This window comes from Chiloscyllium punctatum, chromosome 6, assembly GCF_047496795.1.
Source record: "Chiloscyllium punctatum isolate Juve2018m chromosome 6, sChiPun1.3, whole genome shotgun sequence".
Classification (NCBI taxonomy): domain Eukaryota; kingdom Metazoa; phylum Chordata; class Chondrichthyes; order Orectolobiformes; family Hemiscylliidae; genus Chiloscyllium; species Chiloscyllium punctatum.
In genome coordinates, this window is record NC_092744.1 from 23,251,336 (window position 1) to 23,272,238 (window position 20,903).

Here is a 20,903-nt window from a genome sequence, read left to right on the forward strand (position 1 = left end):
CCACCAACACCAGCATTCCTTAGTCAAGGAGACTAAAGTTGTTCACAATATTCCAGGTATGGGCTATCTCACAGCTTGCGTAGTTTCAGCAAGATTTGCAGATTTTTATATTCTATTCCTTTTGGCATAAAGTTCCATATTCCATTTGCCTTTGCTGTTACCTGCTGAAGTTGGATGTTTTTTGTTATTCGTGCATAAGGATCCCCAATTCCTCTGTGCTGCAGTCTCTCCATTTAAATGTTATGTCCTCTATTTTTCCTGCCAAAGTGCACAATCTCTCACTTTCCCACATTATATTCTAATGGCCAAGATTTTGCCCTTTAAGGTGTTTATATCCTTCTATGGACTCACTGTGTCGTTCTCACCACTTGATTTCCCAAATACGTTTTTGCCATCGGCAAACTTGACAATAGTATATTTACTTCTCTCTTCCAAGACATTAATATATATTGTAAATAACTGTGGCTACAACACTAATCCCCTTATCCCAACTCTGTCTTCTATCAGTTAGCTAAACCTCTGTCAGAATGCTATCCCCAACAACATTAAACTATCAAACTTGCTACTACAGGAAGTGGTAATCATTGTTTAATTTACAAATGTATCGTTAAGAAAGCACTTTTGATGTCAATGCATACTTCAAGATACGTCACGATGCAGAATTAGTCTTAGATAGTCACTGAGAGCATGGGGCCCAGGAAATATCTGTGATGAATCATGAAGTCATACAGTATGCCGACCATGTTTCCAAATGGAAGTCGTCCCCACCTACCTGTGCTTGGTCCATATCCCTCCAAACCTTTCCTATTCAGGAACTTATCTAAATGTTTATATTAAAGATTGTACCTGCATCTCTCACTTTCTTTGGCAGTTCACTCCACATGCAAACCACCCAGTGTAAAAACAGTTATCCCTCATGTCCTTTTTAAATCTTTAAAGAGGTATCTTCCCACATTCCTCAGGCACATAAAAGGTTAGAAAACAAGAAGTTGAATTTCCAATGACTGGAGTACAACAGAAGCTATACATTGACTTGTGAAGAGAAAGGAGGATTCCTGGTATATCCTCCACTGACAGAAAGAGAAACACAGAGGTGTTAGAAACATCTGAAAAAAAGAGAGGAAATTACTGCACAACATCAAAAGACAAAGATACAATATATCAGTAGCATCATTCGAGAAAAGAGTAAACAGAGACAGTTATTAGAAAGAAACATTGACAGAAAATATAGCTGAGGAGAAGCTAGGTAAAAATAGCTGGCAAATATATTGGACCTGAAGTAGTTGCCCTGTGTGAAACACAGCATAGATGGGAGGAAGGCCCATAGCAGCCAACCTTCTGACAAGGTGATAACACCAATGAATGAGCATTTAAGTATGTTGATGAAACCAAGCTAGATACACAGTATATACAGTGTGGTTGTGCTCTCATCTCAAAATGGATATAGTCAGATGGTGTTTAATGCAAGGAAATGGGAGAATAGTCACTTTGGATACAAAGAAATAGATGAGAATTTTTTTTAAATGATGAGCATTAACAGGTTGGGGCAAAGCCTGCATGGGTTTTATAAAAGATAAATCACGCTTAACAAATCTACTGTTGTTATTTTTAAGGATGTACCTAGTTGAATGGATAAGGGAGAACCAGTGGATGCAATGTATTTGATTTCCAGGCTTTTTGATAAGAGTCTGTCAAAGGGAATGAGAGGGAAAAATTAGACTACAAGGACGTAGATTGTTATATGTTGGCATGGATTGAGAATTGGTTGACAAACAGGAAACAGAGAGTGGGAGTAAATGGGTCTTTCTAAGTGGCAAGCAATGATTAGTGGGGTACCACAAGAATCACTGCTTGGGCCCCAACTATTCATGAGATATTTATAAATAACCTGGACGAGGGAACCAAATGCCACATTTCCAAATTTGCTGATGACACAACACTGGGTGGAATTATAAATTATGAGAAGGACACAAGAAGACTCCAAGGTGATTTAGACAAGTTGAGTGAATAGGCAAACATATTGAAGAAGCAGTGGCACATGGCTAAATGTGAAATTGTACACTTTGGTGTGAAAGAAAAGCATTACTTAAATGTTGGGAAATGTGGACACACAGAAGGATTTAGGTATCCTTGAATTGGGTATTCCAGTCAATGAAAGCAAACAGGCAGATGCAGCAAGCAATTAAGGTAAATGGTATATTGGCCTTCTTTGTAAGATGATGTGAGTTCAGAAGTAGGAATGACTTCCTGTTGTTATTCAAGACCTTGTGAGATCACACCTAAAAGATTGAAATTTGGTCTCTCAACATAAGAGAGTATAACTGCCATAAAGGAAGTGCAATGGAAGTTTGCTAGGCAGGTACTAGGGATGGCAGGACTATACTATTAGAGAGATTGTTTCTATTAGGCCAGAATTCACTAGAGTGCAGAAGGATGAGGGGGGGATCCGACTGAAATGCATAAAATTCTAACAGAACTGGACAGACTAGATGTAGAAAGGATATTTTCCATGGTTGGGGAATTGAGAACGAGGGGGTACAATTTCAGGATACGGGTAGACTGTTTCAGACTGAGATTTAGAAAGATATCTTCACTAAATTCCAAGCGGAATTCTCTATCATAGAAGGCTGAGAAGGTCAAGCCACAGAATATATTCAAGAAAAAGACGGTTAACGTTTTAAGATTTTAAAGACATTTGAGGAGTAAGGGGAGAAAGCTGGGAAATTGCATTGAAATAGAAGATCACTCATGACCATACAGATTGACATAGCAGCCTCAAAGTGCTGAATGGCCTATTCCTGTGCCTAATTTCCATGAGAATTCGCAACAGTGAAATTTACATAAATGTTTAGGGGGTTACGTACAGAAGAATTAATGATTTTTTATGTTATTTTGTTAAAGGCTAATGGAAAGTTCCTTTCATTCTAAAAAGATCTGGAATATAATAGTTTGGAAGTAATGTTAGATAAAGATGCTGGAGATCAGAATCTAGATTAGAGTAGTGCTGGAAAAGCACAGCAGGTCAGGCAGCATCCGAGAAGCCTACTCAAGTCTAGACTCTGTTAGATAAAGATGTCTAATGATGTGCAATTTAGGTGATTGGCCATGTTAAGTTGTTCCTCATGTCCAGGGATGTGCAGGCTAAGATGTTTAGTCATGGGAAATGCAGGGTTACAGAGAATCAGATAGGGCAGTGGAATCTGGGTGTGATTCTCTTTGGAGGGGCGGTGTGGATTTGAGGGGCTGAATGGCCTGCCTCCACACTGTAGGGATTCTACGATAGATCTTTGATGTAGCTTAGGTTAGACCTGATCATGAGTAATTGCATTTAACTCTGGGTCCCACTCCACAAGGAGGATAGATTCTTTGGGAAGATTGCAACATAGATTCAATAAACTAATACTGAGTTTAAAATGACTCAACAGTGAGGACTGGCTGCACAGACTAGACTCGTATTTCTTCAAATATAGAAAATCGAGGGGATAATCTAATGGAAACATTGAAGATGATCAAAGGAGTCAGTAGGATAGCTCGAGACAAACTACTGCCTTGGATAGAGATGAAGGTATCATAGAATAGGAACCAAATATAGAGCTTTCCCATCCAAGGGCAACATGAGATCAATCACATTCACACAAAAGGATTGAGAAGATCCAGAACATTCTTCATCCAGAAAACAGCTCTGAAGACCAGGGTCAAATGAAGATATAATCACAGATTTACAGACTTGTGTTTGGTGATAGCACTACCATTGAAATGGATAAACTCAGCAAAGTTACAGGCTCATCATAATCTAACTGAACTGTGTAACAACCTGAAGCGGTGTCTCCTCTCATTTTTAATTAGAAATTCATTGTTTTTTTAAAAAAGGGACTAAGTTGATGTTAGTAATTGGAATTGCACATCCCTGGTCATGAGGAACAACTTAACATGGCCAATATTTTTAATGAATATATATATATTCTTTGACTCATTTAAATAAATGTAAATATTGATTGTAATTAGTTATGAAATTCATAATTATTGAATGTAATGGGTGATTAGTTAGGTCAGAATACATTTCCGGAGAGGTTTATTCACTATATTTGAAGTCGAATAATCCTCCTTTTTATTGGAAAATTGCTGATTTTAGTTTGGCTGCATTGGAGCTTCCTTCAGACACGAGGTTGACACACAAAATCGAAGCTGAGCTGAAATTTGGAAATAAATGAGGGAGCAGGAGAACAAGAGTATGACAGGAAGTGAGAGACTGCACAAGTAGAGTCACAGAGCTGTACAGCATGGAATGAGACCCTTCGGTCCAACTCGTCAATGCCAACCAGCTATCCCAACCCAATCTAGTCACATTTGCTAGCACTTGGCCCATCTCTCTCTAAACCCTCCCGATTCATGTACCCATCCAGATGTCTTTTAAATGTTTTAACTGTACCAGCCTCCACTACTTCCTCTGGCAGCTCATTCTATACACACACCACCCTCTGTGTGAAAAAGTTGCCCCTTAGGTCCTTCATATCTTTCCCCTCTCACCCTAAACCTATGCCCTCTAGTTCTAGACTCCCCCACCCCAGGGAAAAGACCTTGTCTATTTACCCTACCCATGCCCTCGTATCAACCTCTGAGGTAACTCCTCAGCCTCTGACGCTCCAGGGAAACAAGCCCCAGCCTATTCAGCTTCTCCCTGTAGCTCAAACCCTGCAACCCTGGCAACGTTTTCATAAACCTTTTCTGAACCCTTTTAAGGTTCACAACATTCATCCGACAGGAGCAAGGGAGTTCTCTTTTACTTTCACAGGATGCACCCTAACAGTGGCAAAGCCAGCATTTACCCTCCATCCCTAATTGTCCTCAAGAAAATGGTAGCAAGTCACCTTAATGGATGAGATGGAGAAAGTGAGAGAGTAAGGCATAAGGTCTAATAGTATTATCACTGGACTGCTAATCCAGAGATCCAGGGAATGTTCTGGGGACCTGGGTTTGACCCCCACCACAGCAGATGGCAGGATTTGAATTCAATAAAAACCTGGACTTAAGAGTATAATGATGATTATTGTAGGGAAAGTCTACCTGGTTCATTAATGTTCTTTAGGGAAGGAAACGGTCATTCTTACCCAGTTTGGGCTACATGTGACACCAGACCCACAGCAGTGTGGTTGGCTCTTAACTGCCCTCTGGAATGGGCAATAAATGCTGGTCTATCCAGCAATACCATCACCCTGTGAATTAAAAAAAGTGATGAAGCAACAATGAGCACTGAATCCACCCCACAAATCGGTCTGATAATAAAGGTTCCACAGAGAATGCACAAGCAGGAGTAAAAGACCAAACAGCTTGTGGATGAGAGGGCAAGATAAACAGATACAAGAAGGTGCAAAACAGACAGACAAGGAGGAGAACAAGAGACAGCAAAAACCGATTTAGCAACAGGGCCCATATAAATCCAATTAATTCTGTGGGTCACTGCAGAGTGTTGCAGAGTTCACCTGGCAGGTTCAATGAACATTTCAGCGAGTATGAACACTGACAAGAGTCACTAGAGATAACTAAGCAAGTTACACTTTGTTATACCCACCTGACTGCCTCAGAGATCTGATATCACAAATTACATTTGTACAAATGACACAGCTCCTTTTCCCCTCAGGGAAAGAAGTCTTAACTGGTTTTGAGATGCTACGGAATGAACTTTCTCCCCAAATAGGAAACCATTATGGCCCACCTACCTCAACCTATCTACAATGTGCCCTTCAGCCCATCTAGCCACCTGTGCACAATGTCACAAAGGCAAAATACTGCAGGTGCTGGAAATGTGAAATAAAAACAGAAAAGCTGAAATTGGGTTAGGGAGCAAATGTCGAGATGGGAATAGAATGGGCTTTGCAAGGCAAGAACCTTTCGTTAAAACAATTACAGGTCTGAAGCAGTCAGCAGCGAGTTATGGGGAATGGAGAGTAGTCAGCCAACAGATGTCCACCAAGGCTGCCTTGCAGCTTCAGCAGAGACATTATTGCAGAGTGGGTTTTCTTCCCTTCAGTGGCCGTAAGTCCCATTCTCTGGAGAATCCCATTGATTAACAGTCCCAGCATACCAGAGCTTGGTAGTGGACATCTCCAGAAGTATAGGAGGGTCCCTTGAAGGAGACTCAATGTAACTCTTTCGAGTTAAGTCAGGGGTTGGCAGTAAGGGGGCTACTTGGGCAGGAGTGGAAAGGAGAGAGGCAGCAGAGAGTGTATTTTAAAATATGTACATGTATGAAGGAAAGTGGGCACCAACTTCTGAAGGGGTGCCCCTGCTGGGCAAAAAGCACCCTCCAAAGATAGCTCCCTCTTCTTTCTCCACTCTGCTCCCTGCCATTTCAAAAGCTTAAAAGGAAAACAGGCTGACCTCTTCCACCTGACCGCCCAAAGAGCCATATCATTGTATGGGCAGGACAATATTGCCGGGGGGGGGGGTGTCAATCAAGCCTGAATCATTTATTTAAATATAACTATTTATTTCAGCACCCTGAATACTGTACAGGTCAGCTCAGAGCTTGGTGGAATGATGGTGGACTGGGCATCCCCTTATTTTAAATGGTCCTCCTCCCCAGTAAATACGTTCCAAAGGGGCATTTAACAATCGATCCATTAATTCAGTTTCTCTGATGTGGCCTGTGACTTTCTAGAGTTTTCTATGTTTAAGCTTCTAATGCTCTTATTTTACTAGATTAGATTTAGATTTAGATTAGATTCCCTTCAGTGTGGAAACAGGCCCTTCAGCCCAACCAGTCCACACCAACCCTCCGAAGAATAACCCACACAGGCCCACTTCCTTCTGACGAATGCACCTAACACTATGGTCAATTTAGCATGGCCAATTCACCTGAACTGCACATCTTTGGATTGTGCAAGGAAACTGGAGCACCCGGAGGAAACCCACACAGACGCAGGGAGAATGTGCAAACTCCACACAGACAGTTGCCCGAGGCTATAATCGAACTCCGGTCCCTGGCGCTGTGAGGCAGCAGTGCTAATCAGTAAGCCACCGTGCTGCACTGTTAAACATTATGCTGGCTTGCAAGCAAAATAAATTCAAAGCCTTTCCTCAGCATTTTTTCCCCCCCGAGAGAAAGAGATATGGGAAATCTTTGCCAAGTTGGTAAGCTCTGTGAGACAGATACACACATGGTGGGATAGAATTCAAGGGTAGGCAAAACATTCACTTAGGAAGAATTGTTGCAGCTTGTGGATATTAGGAAGGGAATACATGAAGGTAAAAGGGATTCCACCATCATAATCAGGTATTTTGAACAAGTGTCAAACCAGACTTAAAACACCAACTCTGTTCCTCTCTCCACAGATGCTGTAGACCTATTGAGTTCCTCCGACACTTTCTGATTTTATCTCAGATCGTCAGCATCCACAATATTTTAGTTTTATTCCCAGGAGAACTTTTCTAAAAATTATTAATTATTTATGGGATTGCCCATCCCTAATTGCGTTGAATTCTATTCTATGATTCTAGGACAGTTGAGAGTCAACCAAATTGCTATGGATCTGAAGGCCAGGTCAAGTGAGGATGACAGATTCCTTTCCCTAAAAAAGGTCGTTAGTGAACCTGGCAGGTGTTTACAACAATTGTTGGCGCTGGTGTGGCCTAGCATTTTATTCCAGATTTATATTTGACTCAAATTTTACCATCTGTCATGGTGGGACTTGAAGCCATACCCTCAGGGAAAAAGACTGGCTTTCTGGTTTATAATCCTGTGACATTGACGGGAGGCCTCCAAATCCCCAAATGGTTTTAAAATTCACATTTGCTGGTTAATTTGGGAGAGAAAAGGTTCACCTGCCAGTTACCCAGCTTGGAAAGCTAATAAAGCCATACTTGGGAATGTACAACAAATTACAGAGGAACGTCGATTATCCGAACGAGATGGGGTTAAATGATTCAGTGTCTTTCCTCTGGGGCTTGGAGTTTTCTGTTAAGTCTGTGCCCCGTTCAGGAGACTAGGCAGCAGCACACCGCATGCGTGCCCCTGCCCACCCCCAATCTCGCCCACTGCACAATCCCATCCAACACCGCATCACCCCCACCATCCCCCTCATCCCCTCACCCACCAAGCCCCCCTCTGCACCTGCCCACCGAGGGACAGCCAGATTGGACATCAACAGTAAGACTGTTGCTGCCTTTGTGAGGTAAGTCTCCAAAACACACACACACACACAGCCATACTTTTTTACTGCAACTTTTTGACAAGTCCCACCTTTGCCCTGTACAGGACAATGTTAGAGAGATTATTTGGGGAAGGGGGTTTTAGGGTTCACCCCTATGTAGAATTCCACGGAAAGTGTGGGGGAGAGAGGGAGGGTGGAAGGTCAGTCATTTGGAGATGGTGCCTGGGCTTCCATTGATATCCAGGACTGTTTCAGCAGCATTTCAGTGAACTGAGTTCGTTTTTAATCATTGTACCTGTAAATAAAAGATGCAATCAGGGTTGAAACAGTTCTTTGACGTAATGTTTCGATTGGGACCATGAGATCTCCTTCAGATAATCTTAAATTCGGATAATTGATCTTCAGATAATCGAGGTTCCTCTGTACTTTTCAGTAGCTTTTTTGAGCAGCAGAGCAGAGAGAAGGAAAATGAATTTGTAAGCAAGAACTGGATGACTGTCTCCCATCATCCCAAAAAGACAGCAGCACCCCCCCCCCCCCCCACCTCACAGTGAAAAATCTACAAACATCACCACTACTGGAGTTACAGGTCAACAAGTGCGATCTCAGGTTTGAAAAAATATCTTATCAATTGCTCTCTCCATTTTAAATAATATTATTTGTGTTCAATGTGACTTTTTATTAGTTTTATCTCAGTTTGTAGGTAATAAATTGCTCTTTCTTTCACTCAAGAAAACCTTTTTAATTGGCTCCTTCATTATGATCCAGGTAACTAATCTTTAATTGAAGCTGAAAATGTGTTGCTGGAAAAGCACAGCATGTCAGGCAGCATCCAAGGAACAGGAGAATCGACGTTTCGGGCATCAGCCCTTCTTCAGGAATGATTCATTCCTGAAGAAGGGCTGATGCCCGAAACATTGATTCTCCTGTTCCTCGGATGCTGCCTGACCTGCTGCGCTTTTCCAGCAACACATTTTCAGCTCTGATCTCCAGCATCTGCAGTCCTCACTTTCTCCTCGAATCTTTACTTGAAGTCTAATAACGGCATACTAAAAAGAAACAGATTATTTGTTGTGACTTCAATGGGTTAAAAAGGGGTAGAGCAAAATCTCATCACAATTCGGTTTATCATCTTATCTGAAGAATAGTCCCCTGGTACTGCAGCATTCCTTCAGTACTGCACTCAGAGTTTGGGTTTTGTGCTTAAGGCTTTCCACCCGGACTTGAATACACAATCTTTAAATTATACAACTCTCCTCAAAGATAAGTCCAGTCCTTTGGCACTACAGTACTCTGCACAGCTATAAAAAAAATCACCTCCAGACTTGGTGCATAATAGTGTTCCCGCCAACACAAGCAAAATTACGTTCATGTACTTTTGTCCTTCCACCGTTACAAGCAATTCCCTGAAGTCAGCATTTCTAACATTACCAGGAAATAAATCATCCAATAGTCACCTAGGTGACTCTGTCCTACATAGCATGTCACTGTGAAGTCAGTGCACACATTTCACCTCGCACACCCCACCCCCAATGAGTGGTCCTGTAACTGCAGGCACAGGGGTCCAGAGCTGACACAGCAGGAAAGAAAAATCCTTGCACCAAAACGGTCTAAAATCTTGCTATTCACTAACGCTAAACCAAAGATGGTATTGTCTCATGCACAGGTTCAGATAAGGGATGTCACTCAATGATAAAGAGACTAGAGGAACCGAGATTATTCTCTTTATCGCAGAGGAGGCCAAGGAGAGATTGAATGCAACAAAACCCGAAGTTGCTGGAAAAGCTCAGCAGATCTGGCAGCATCCATGAAGAGAAATTAGAGTTCACATTTCAGGTTCGGTGACCCTTCCTCAGAACTGATGGTAGCTAGGAAAATGTTGGTTTATATGCAGAAACTAAGTAGGGGAGAGGAGGCGAGGAATAAATGATAGGTGGGGTTAGAGCCCAGAGAGAGAAGGACAGTTGGACAAAGGAGTGGATAACGATCTGACGAGGAGTGTGAAAAGCTGTTAATGGAGACTGTTAGTGGCTAACAATGGCGAATGTGTAATGGCAGACTGTGTGATAACTAGGCCTGGTGTGTGGGGTAGGGGGCTCAGATATAAGAGAGTTCAAGCCATAAAATTATTGAACTCTATATTGAGTGCGGAGGGCTGCAGGATTCCCAAGCAGGAAATGAGGTGTTGTTTTTCCAGCTTGCGCTGAGCTTTGTTGGAGCACTGCAGCCAGCCTGAGACAGAGATGTTAGCCAGAGAACATGGTGGGGTGTTAAAGTGGCAGGCAACTGGAAACTCAGGGTCTTGTTTGTGAGCAGGGCATAGATATTCTGTGAAGCAGTCACCCACTCTATGCTTGGTAAGTTTTATTTAAATAATAATAATGCAACTTTACCTTAAGTGATTTATGCTGTAAATGAAATTTAAGAGTGATTTGCATACCCCCGCATTACATTTCGATTGCAGTGCTTAGCATGTGTTTTTACATTGATTATGTGGACCTCTTGAATATCCAGAATATTTGATCAATCAGCATATCCCTCATCCCATAAGTGTCTGTTAATTAAAAAGTTGTTTTACTTGATGTTAACTCAAATAATGCTTTTAAAGGGAAGATAGATCAACAAAAAAAATGGAGAAATATTTAGAAGGATCAGCTAATGGGATGAGAGATACAGTCAGAGGCAACTTCTGTGAAATATTAACCTCTTGGGCAGAATGGCCTGATTCTGCATTGAGAGTTCGGCATCATTAGATGTAAATAGCTTGTAGATCATTTTAACACTATGTTGAACTGAAAATTCAGGCTTGTTTCTTCAGGAGAGGAGCGAAACAAGAACACGGGTAAGAATAGACTCAAAGATGGAATGGCAATCCTTGAATTATTCATTTTATTTTCAATTCATCAAGGCAGAGGCAGCATTCCAGATAATGGAGATACTTGGCAGCTACTGGCTGATGCTGAAAGCAGAAGAGAGAGAAACCTATTGGGGTGAAGGCCAAGTGAGTTTGTTCGGTGGAACAGTTCCAGAGATATTTACATACTTAGCTAACATACACATTGATCATCAACCCAGTGAGACATTTGGAATTGGGCTGATTTTTTTTTTAAAAAATGATCCATTTACAGAATGTGGGTACCTCGATTTATTGTTCGCCCCAAAGACCCTTGAATAGGTGGTGGTGAAACACCCTCTTGACTCACTGCTGGCCTAGGGGTGGAGGTACACTCACTACTCCTGCATGCAAGAAAGTCATCCTGAACTTCAAGGGACACCCCAACAGTCTATCCCTAACAGACTGGGGGCAGAGCCCCAAGAACATTTCCACAAACACATGTAAAATTACTCATTACCTTTATCGGTGCAGAATCTGGCAAACACACAGTGTTTAACCACAAACATTGAGAATTTTTCAAAGTTCTTTAGATGTGTGTTTTCCATCTATCGATGGAAGGTAACTAAAGAAACAAAATCAATCTCCAACAGCAGAAAAGGGAAATGAGGGGAGAAAAAAGGTTCTCGTAGACAGCACTTTTTTTGAAACGACTCCAAGTTCTCGGCAGCAAACAAAATACTCCTGAACTGTCAGAAATGCTGCAGCCACATTGCACACAGGAAGATCCCACTAGTGATCCCATGAACAGGCCTTACATTTTCTTTTAAATCCAAAATTGGCTTAGTGACTGGAGTCTAGGGTGCAGTGGCCAACCACAGGGACCAGTGCTGGGTACTAGATTGTTTGTGATATACATAAGTGATATAGATGAGAATGTGGGGGGGGGGGTGGGATGAACAAGTTTGAGGATAACAAAGATGGACTGGGCAGTTGACAGTGAGGGGGACGGTCTTGGGCTACAGGAGGATACAAATGGATTGTCAGCTGAACAGGTTATTGGCGGAAGAAATTTAACCCTGATAAATGTGAGACGTGACACTTTGGAAGGAGGAACACCACAAGGGAATACTCAAATGAATAGCAGGACACCAGGAAGTTCAGATGAACACAGGAATCTGGGAATGCTTGTCCACGGATCCCTGAAGGTAGCAGGAGAAGTTAATAAGGTGGTTGATGCGGCATACGGGATGTTTGCCTTCATCAGTCACGGCTGAGATTATAAGAGCAGGAAGGTCATTTTGGAGCCATACAGAACTTTGGTTTGGCCACAGCTGGAGAGTTGTGCGCGCTTCTGGTCACCACATTATCAGGAGATGATTGTACTGTAGAGAATCGGAAAGGGGATTTACCAGGATGTTGCATTTCAACGATGGAGAGAGGCTGGGGAAGGTGTTTCCTGTGGAGTGGAGAAGGCTGGCTGAGGTGCATAGGATTATGAGGAAATAGGGCAGCACGGTGGCTCAGTGATTAGCACTGCTGCCTCACAGCGCCAGGGACCCAGGTTTGATTCCAGCTTCAGGTGACTGTGTGTTGAGTTTGCACATTCTCCCCGTGTCTGCGTGAGTTTCCACCAGGCGCTCCGGTTTCCTCCCACAGTCCAAAGATATGCAGGTTAGGTGAATTGGCCACGCTAAATTACCCATCATGTTCATGGAGGTGTAAGTTAGGTGCATTAGTCTGGAGCAAATGCATAAGAATGGGTTTGGGTGGATACTTTTCAAACGGTCGGCATTAACATGTTGGGCTGAAGGGCCTGTTTCCACTCTGCAGGGATTCTAGACAGGGTGAAAAGAAGGCAGCTGTTCCACTTAGTGGATTTGAGCTTGAGAGAGAGGCTGAACAGGCTGTAACTGTGTTTTCCCTGGAGTGTCGGAGGCTGAGGGGTGACCTTATCAAGGCTTATGAAATCATGAGGGGCTTGGATAGGGTAAATAGACAGGTCTTTTCCCTGGAGTGGGGGAGTCCAGAGCTAGAGGGCACAGGTTTAAGATGAGAGGGGAAAAATTTAAAAGGGACCGAAGGGGCAACTTTTTCCATGGACAGGGTGGTGTGTGTATGGAACAAGCTGACAGAGGAAGTGGTGGAGGCCAGTACAATTACAACATTTAAAAGGCATCTGAATGGGAGGGTTCAGTAGGAAGGGTTCAGAGGAATATGGGCCACGTGCTGGCAAATGGGGCTAGATTAGGTTAGGATATCTGGTCAGCATGGACGAGTTGAACCGAAGGGTCTACTTCCAAGCTGTACATCTCTTTGATTCTAGTCAAAGAGTCAATAATAAGGAGACATAATTTTAAAGTGAAAGGCAAGATGTTTAGAGGGATCTGGAATGCATTGTCTGGGAGGGGTAGTTGAAGCAGGAAATCTCACAATCTTTAAAAAGGACTTTGACGAGCCACTTAAAAAGTGTCATAACATTCAAGGCTTTGGGCTTATTGTGGGAAAGTGGGACCAATACATTTTGGCAGGCCAGACTGGATGGACCATCGGACTCCTTCTGTACAGTATGATTCTATGATGTGGATTAAAAGATGGAAATGTTAGCCAGGGCATTCCTGCACTTGTTTTGCACAGCAGCAATGACATCATTACATTCACCAGAGAGGGAAGACAGAACGACAGCAAGACCTCTTATCCAAAAGATGCCAGTGAAAGACTGTTTGCACCAGCACAGGGAATGTCAGTCTGATTAAGTGCTAAAAGAGAAATAAAAACAAACTGCTGGAGAAACCACCAGATCTGGCAGCAGCTGTGGAGAGACAAACTGTGGTAATGTTTCAAATCCAAAGAAGCTTCATCAGAATGGAGAGGGGCTGAGACATTATGGTTATGCTGTTGGCAGGATGTGGTGGTGGCAGCGGCGGGGGTTGGGGGCGGGAAACAAGTGAAACAGGTTATGATGGTACTCAGAGCAAAAGACAAAACAAATGCTAATGGTGGTGATTGAGATGCAGAGGAGGAAGCTCGAGCCAAAAAACTGGAGATAGTGGAACTGTCGTAAAACCTCAAAAGAATCGTAAATGTAATTGAGGAGACACTGAACTTAGGAGAAGAAAATACAATCCAAATAAGATAAAATATATTTTGTGAAGCAGGAACAGAATGGAAGTGATGAGTGTGGCAGGGGATTCCTGTTTTTGGAGTTCAGGAAGCCGCTATAATTGGGCTGTGTATAGTTGGCTGATGATGAGATGGGAAGCTGGGACTGTTTGCAAACCTGACGATAAATGACATTGCTGTTGTCATTTGGCATACTGACCTTGACCTTGCAGAGACTGAGCATCAACTCTCAAACACTTCCTCCCATCCCCCTCTGGATCATGACCTCCAACACTAAACAACAGGCTGTTATTTCCAGGACTGTCACTGACCTCCCTTCTACAGCTCATCTCTCCATGAAGAGGCAGGAGCCTCTATGTAACATCACAGGACTCAGAACTCAGAGGTCCAGGCTAAGGCTCTGGCACACATGGATTCAAATCAGTCAGTCAGTTACCAGATCTGGCCTACACATGCTTCCAGACTCTCAGCTATATGGTCGGCTCTTAAGTGCTCTCTGAAATGGCCTCACAAACCATTCCATACAAGCGGACAACAAATACTGCCCTTGATAGCAATGTCCACATCCCATGAAGGTCAGTTTTAAAAATTAATGTTACAGATGATGAATTGAAAGAGATTAATCATTCCTAGTCATCAATAACTGCATTGTCATTAGATCTTGTGATGACAGTAGACAAACCTTGGTCTAACTTAGTCTAGCAATTCTCATGTTACATCTTATGACGTGGTTTGTTCATTATCGATCAATAAATGTGAATGGAGAAAGCAAGTCAAACTTGAGATTTGAGTTTTGGACATGGTGACAAAATCAATGGGTGCACAGGATTCTCTGTAACAAAAGGGGAGATGGGACTAAAGGAAAAAGCAGAAACACTGAAGTTAAAACCATCCAAAAAGACCAGGTATCAGGAAAATACCAGAGAGAAACAAAAACTTTCCATTCATGACAGGGGTCAAGGAAGGTCAAAGCAACTCAAAAGGGTGAGACAATCCAAATGAATGGTGTTAGAGGGGCTTAGATTATTTGCAAAACAAAAAAAAAAGAGAAAAGCAATGCTTGGGGCTTTTGGGAGAGGGCTGTGGAAAGGACGACAAGAGACGGAGCTAAAGCTGAAGGTTAACAAAAAGAGACTCAGACAGTTAGATTTAATTCCCAGTTTCGCAGCAGGCGGCAGCTGGGCTGGGGTGGCAACATTGATTTAAACCAGTAGGAGGCACGAATTCAGAAGAAAGGTTTTTGATTGATTTAGAGTCATAGAGATGTACAGCATGGAAACAGACCCCTCGGTCCAACCTGTCCATGCCGACAAGATATCCCAACCCAATCTAGTCCCACCTGCCAGCACCCGGCCCATATCCCTCCAAACCCTTCCTATTCATATACCCATCCAAATGCCTCTTAAATGTTGCAATTGTACTAGCCTCAACCACTTCCTCTGGCAGCTCATTCCATACACGTACCATCCTCTGTGTGAAAAGGTTGCCCCTCAGGTCTCTTTTATATCTTTCCCCTCTCACCCTAAACCTAGGCCCTCTAGTTCTGGACTCCCCCACCCCAGGGAAAAGACTTTGCCTATTTACCCTATCCACGCCCCTCATAATTTTGTAAACCTCTATAAGGTCAGCCTCCGACGCTCCAGGGAAAACAGCGCCAGCCTGTTCAGCACAAACCTATAGCTCAAATCCTTCAACCCTGGCAACATCCTTGTAAATCTTTTCTGAACCCTTTCAAGTTCTCCAACAACTTGCCCACCACTGAGGTCAGGCTCACCGGTCAATAGTTCCATGGCTTGAATTTACCACCCTACTTAAACAGTGGCACCACGTTAGCCAACCTCCAGTCTTCCAGCACCTCACCTGTGACTATCGATGATACAAATATCTCAGCAAGAGGCCCAACAATCACTTCTCTAGCTTCCCACAGAGTTCGAGGGTACACCTGATCAGGTCCTGGGGATTTATCCACCTTTAACCGTTTCAAGACATCCAGCACTTCCTCCTCTGTAATCTGGACATTTTGCAAGATGTCACTATCTATTTCCCTACAGTCTAGATCTTCCCTATCCTCTTCCACAGTAAATACTGATGCAAAATATTCATTTAGTATCTCCCCCATTTTCTGTGGCTCCATACAAAGGCCGCCTTGCTGATCTTTGATGGGCCTTATTCTTTCCCTAGTTACCCTTTTATCCTTAATATATTTGTAAAAACCTTTTTGATTCTCCTTAATTCTATTTGCCAAAGCTATCTCATGTCCCCTTTTTGCCCTCCTGATTTCCCTCTTAAGTATACTCCTACTTCCTTTATACTCTAAGGATTCACTCGATCTATCCTGTCTATGCCTGACATACGCTTCCTTCTTTTTCTTAACCAAACCCTCAATTTCTTTAGTCGTCCAGCATTCCTTATACCTACCAGCCTTCCCTTTCACCCTGACAGGAATATACTTTCTCTGGATTCTTGTCATCTCATTTCTGAAGGCTTCCCTTTTTCCAGCCGTCCCTTTACCTGCGAGCATCTGCCCCCAATCAGCTTTTGAAAGTTCTTGCCTAATACCGTCAAAATTGGCCTTTCTCAAACTTAGAACTTCAACTTTTAGATCTGGTCTATCCTTTTCCATCACTACTTTAAAACAAATAGAATTATGGTCGCTGGCCCCAAAGTGCTCCCCCACTGACACCTCAGTCACCTGCCCTGCCTTATTTCCCAAAAGTAGGTCAAGTTTTGCACTCTCTAGTAGGTACATCCTACTAGAGAAAATTGTCTTGTACGCACTTACCAAATTCCTCTCCATCTAAACCTTTAACACTATGACAGTCCCAGTCTATGTTTGGAAAGTTAAAATCCCCTACCATAACTACCTTATTACTCTCACAGATAGTTGAGATCTCCTTGCAAGTTTGTTTCTCAATTTCCCTCTGACTATTGGGGGGTCTATAATACAATCCCAATAAGGTGATCATCCTTTTCTTATTTCTCAGTTCCACCCAAATAACTTCCCTGGATGTATTTCTAGAAATATCCTCCCCCAGCACAGCTTATCAAAAATGCCACTCCCCCTCCTCTCTTGCCTCCCTGTAGCATTTGTATCATGGAACATTAAGTTGCCAGTCCCTCCCATCCCTGAGCCATGTTTCTGTAATTGCTATGATATCCCAGTCCCATGTTCCTGACCATGTCCTGAGTTCATCTGCCTACCCTGGTAGGCCCCTTGCATTGAAATAAATGCAGTTTAATTTATTAGTCATATCTTGTCCCTGCCTGCCCTGACTGTTTGACTCATTTCTGTTCTCAACTGTACCAGTCTCAGATTGATCGCTTTCCTCACTATCTTCCTGGGTCACACCACCCCCCACCCCCCACCCCCCCAGCTTACCAGTTTAAACCCCCCCAAGCAGTTCCAGCAAATTTCCCTGCCAGTATATTTGTCCCCTTCCAATTTAGGTGCAATCCATCCTTCTTATACAGGTCACTTCTACCCCAAAAGAGATTCCAATGATCCAAAAATGTGAATCCTTCTCCCATACACCAGCTCCTCATCCATGCATTCATCTGCTCTGTCCTCATATTCCTGCCCTCACTAGCTCGTAGCACTGGGAGTAATCCAGATATTACTACCATTGAGGACCTCCTTTTTAAATTTCTGCCTGACTCTCTGTAATCTCCCTTCAGAATCTCAACCTTTTCCCTTCCTATGTCGTTGGTTCCAATGTGGACAATGATCTCTTGCAGGCCCCTCTCCCTCGTGAGAACATTCTGCACCCTCTCCGAGACATCCTTGATCCTGGCACCAGGGAAACAACACACCATTCTGCTTTTTCTCTGCTGGCCACAGAAACGTCCATCTGTACCTCGGACTACAGAATCACCTAACACAATTGATCTCTTGGAAGCCAATGTACCCCTCATTGCATTAGAGCCAGTCTCAGTACCAGAAACTTGGCTGTTCGTGCTACATTCCCGTGAGAATCCATTACCCCCTACATTTTCCAAAACAGCCCACCTGTTTGAAATGTGTATATCCACAAAGGACCCCTGCCCTAGGTGCCTACCTCTCTTGCCTTTCCAGGAGTTAACCCATCTATGTATTCTGTAATAGACTGAGCTCCCTCTACTGCACTCAGCAAAAGGAATCTCTTCACTGAATAACAATGATATCAAATAGGCAAAACACATTTCTCAAAATAATATGTAGCCAGGGTATCCTTTGGAAATGTCTATTCAAAGTCTTCTGTTCAGTGTATTGTACAAGGTGATGGTTATGAATGGGTTAATGCTCATGTTACATCAGCTCTGTCCATTCTGTGGGTGGAGACAGGGAGCTCCACACTAGCTTTCAGGAGGAGCTGAGGTATCTGTACTAACTCCCAAAAACTCCTAGTAATTGTGCCTGATCAAATCTTGTAATGAAAAGAAAGTGCTAAAGAAACCCAGAAGGTCTGGTAGCATCTGTGGAGAGAGAAGAAGTTAATGTTGTGAGTCCAATGTAGTCCTTCATCAGAAATGCAATTTACTTATTGTTACCATGTAATAACTTTCTTATCCAAAGGCAGTACCTCTTCCATAGATAGCATGTGGCGGTGGTATCCTCTATCGTTAATCACCAGAAAGGTCCTAGCATAAAGCAAAGATGAAGGAGGATTGGTGACAGCGAACTACCTCAAATAATACTTACTCAGCCCCAAATGTTGATAATGACTCCAAATACCACAGGACACTAGCAGTGGTCACCAGGAAAATACCACATGGTGAAATGCACTTTCACCACTTTGGGAGAATATAATACCTTACCCGTACCCTTGCTCCATTTCATGGCTGTGGGCTATTGAATTACACTGGATAACAGCAGGTGGGGACACTCCAACCTTCTTGCCTGTGTCCCAGTGAAATCTCTGATGAGAGAGCCAGTGGGAAAGCCATCCATGCATCTGTCAATTGAGGCCTTTACGTTACTCAGGCTCTCAGTTCTGATCATTGGGAAGGGCGTGGCCCACTGGATAGCTCATCCTCCTCCCCTTTCTGCTGATTTAAATCAGCCTTCCCACCTCCCCACCCCCCCTTCCCATCATATCACTTATATGTGCCCTTTGTCCCTCAGAACTCCTGGGCCTGGGGTTGGCACATAGCTGTTGCTGACACTATCTCCTCCCCAGCGGCATTGCCAGTATGAACAGCTCTCAAGATTGACTGGGTTGGCCCTTCCTCTGCCAGCTCCATAGTTTGAGGAAGACCTGCTGCTGTCTAGTTAAGTGTCCAATTTTGTACTTAATTTGGAGGCCTTCCCAAAAGTAGGCAAGGCAATGGCTACCTATGCAAGCAAAATCCCTGATGCCTCCCATTAAGTACCAATCCCGATGTCAAGAGCTTTGGGTGGAGGTCCTTCTCATTATCCTCTAGTGTCCAGCAGACACAGCGAGACCATCAGAAATATTGCAGTTTGGGCTTTTTATTTGCCTATCCTCTCCACATTGCACTTAAAAGATCATAATATGAAGTACAGTCAACACGGCTTTAAGGAAAAAGATGCTTGGCAATTTTTTTTTAAATATGTTGAGGATATTATTTCCATTGCAGCTTCACTTGCCGTTTGGACCACTGTCCAAACGGGAAGAATTTGCTGGGCTATGGCGAAAGGGGGAGCATTAGTTGAGTTGCTCTTGCAGGTAGCTGGCATAGCTAAAAGAGACCAAATGGCCTCCTTCTGTGCCCTAACCATTCTTGGATGAACGGGAGGAAGCCAGATGAACTCGTGCATTTGGATTTCAACACACGGAAGATATCGTGTCACACAAATTTAGGATTGTTAGGATTGGATATTAAATTCATAAAGGTTGAGGATTGGTTAATAGGCAGCAAGCAGAGTCAGAATAACAGAGACTTCCACAAGAGCAAGTTTTTTTTCCAGCTGCGGAAGTTTTTATTTTAGAAACAACCTGCTCAGATGTGTTCTGACTGCTCTGGAACAGATGGGACTTGAAACAGGTACACTACCACCACACCACAACATTGAAAAAGAATTTTAGATATTTTCCGATCAACCTGTTCAGAGCGATGTTATTAAATACTTTTGGAACAGGTGGGACTTGAAACCAAGCCTTCCAATCCAGAGGTAAGGATGTTACCAATGCACCAAAACAGCCCTAACTGGGGCATATTTTCTAATCAACCTGTCCAGAGATGTTATTACCCTCTTCTGGAGCAGAAGGAAGCTTAAAGCGGCATGGTGGCTCAGTGGTTAGTATTGCTGCCTCACAGCAGCAGGGACCCAGGTTCGGTTCCAGCCTTGGGAGACTGTCAGCGTGAAGTTTACACATTCTCCCAGTGTCTGCGTGGATTTCCTCCAGGTGCTGTGGTTTCCTCTCACAATCATACAGATATGCAGATTAGGTGGATTGGCCATGCTAAAATTGCCCATAGTGTTAGGTGCATTAGTCAGAGGTGATTATCGGGTAGGGGAATGGGGCTGGGTGGGTTATTCTTCAGAGGGTCGGTGTGGACTTGTTGGGCCGAGGGCCTGTTTCCACACTGTCGACAATCGAATCTAATCTAAAACAAAGCTGGGTCACCCAGCCCATAGGGAGAGTACTTTTTGCTACAAGAGCCATATCCATGAGATTAACACAAAGATCTGTCATTGAAATCAGCTATTTACATCAAATACTTGGGGAGGGGGCTGACAGTGGCTTGTGGTAACGTCCATACCTCTGGCCCAGAACCCAAACAGAACATCAGTGAGATTATTATACAGCAAGTGCTGCTTGATAGCAATATTGATGACACCTTGCATCACTTTA

The 20,903-nt window shown here is 43.2% G+C and overlaps 1 protein-coding gene across 2 annotated transcripts in view; it reads right to left on the bottom strand.

Annotated features, from left to right (window-relative positions):
* Positions 1-20,903, bottom strand: part of LOC140478775 (nucleotidyltransferase MB21D2) — a 65,254-nt gene that overhangs the window by 4,333 nt on the left and 40,018 nt on the right. The window contains exon 1 of one of the 2 annotated variants that reach the window (XM_072572138.1): positions 5,109-5,204. The exons of the other annotated variant lie outside the window; for it this stretch is intronic. The gene's annotated coding sequence lies outside the window, so the exon portion shown is untranslated. Of the gene's footprint in view, positions 1-5,108; positions 5,205-20,903 lie in introns of those variants that run through there. 2 annotated transcript variants of the gene reach the window in all.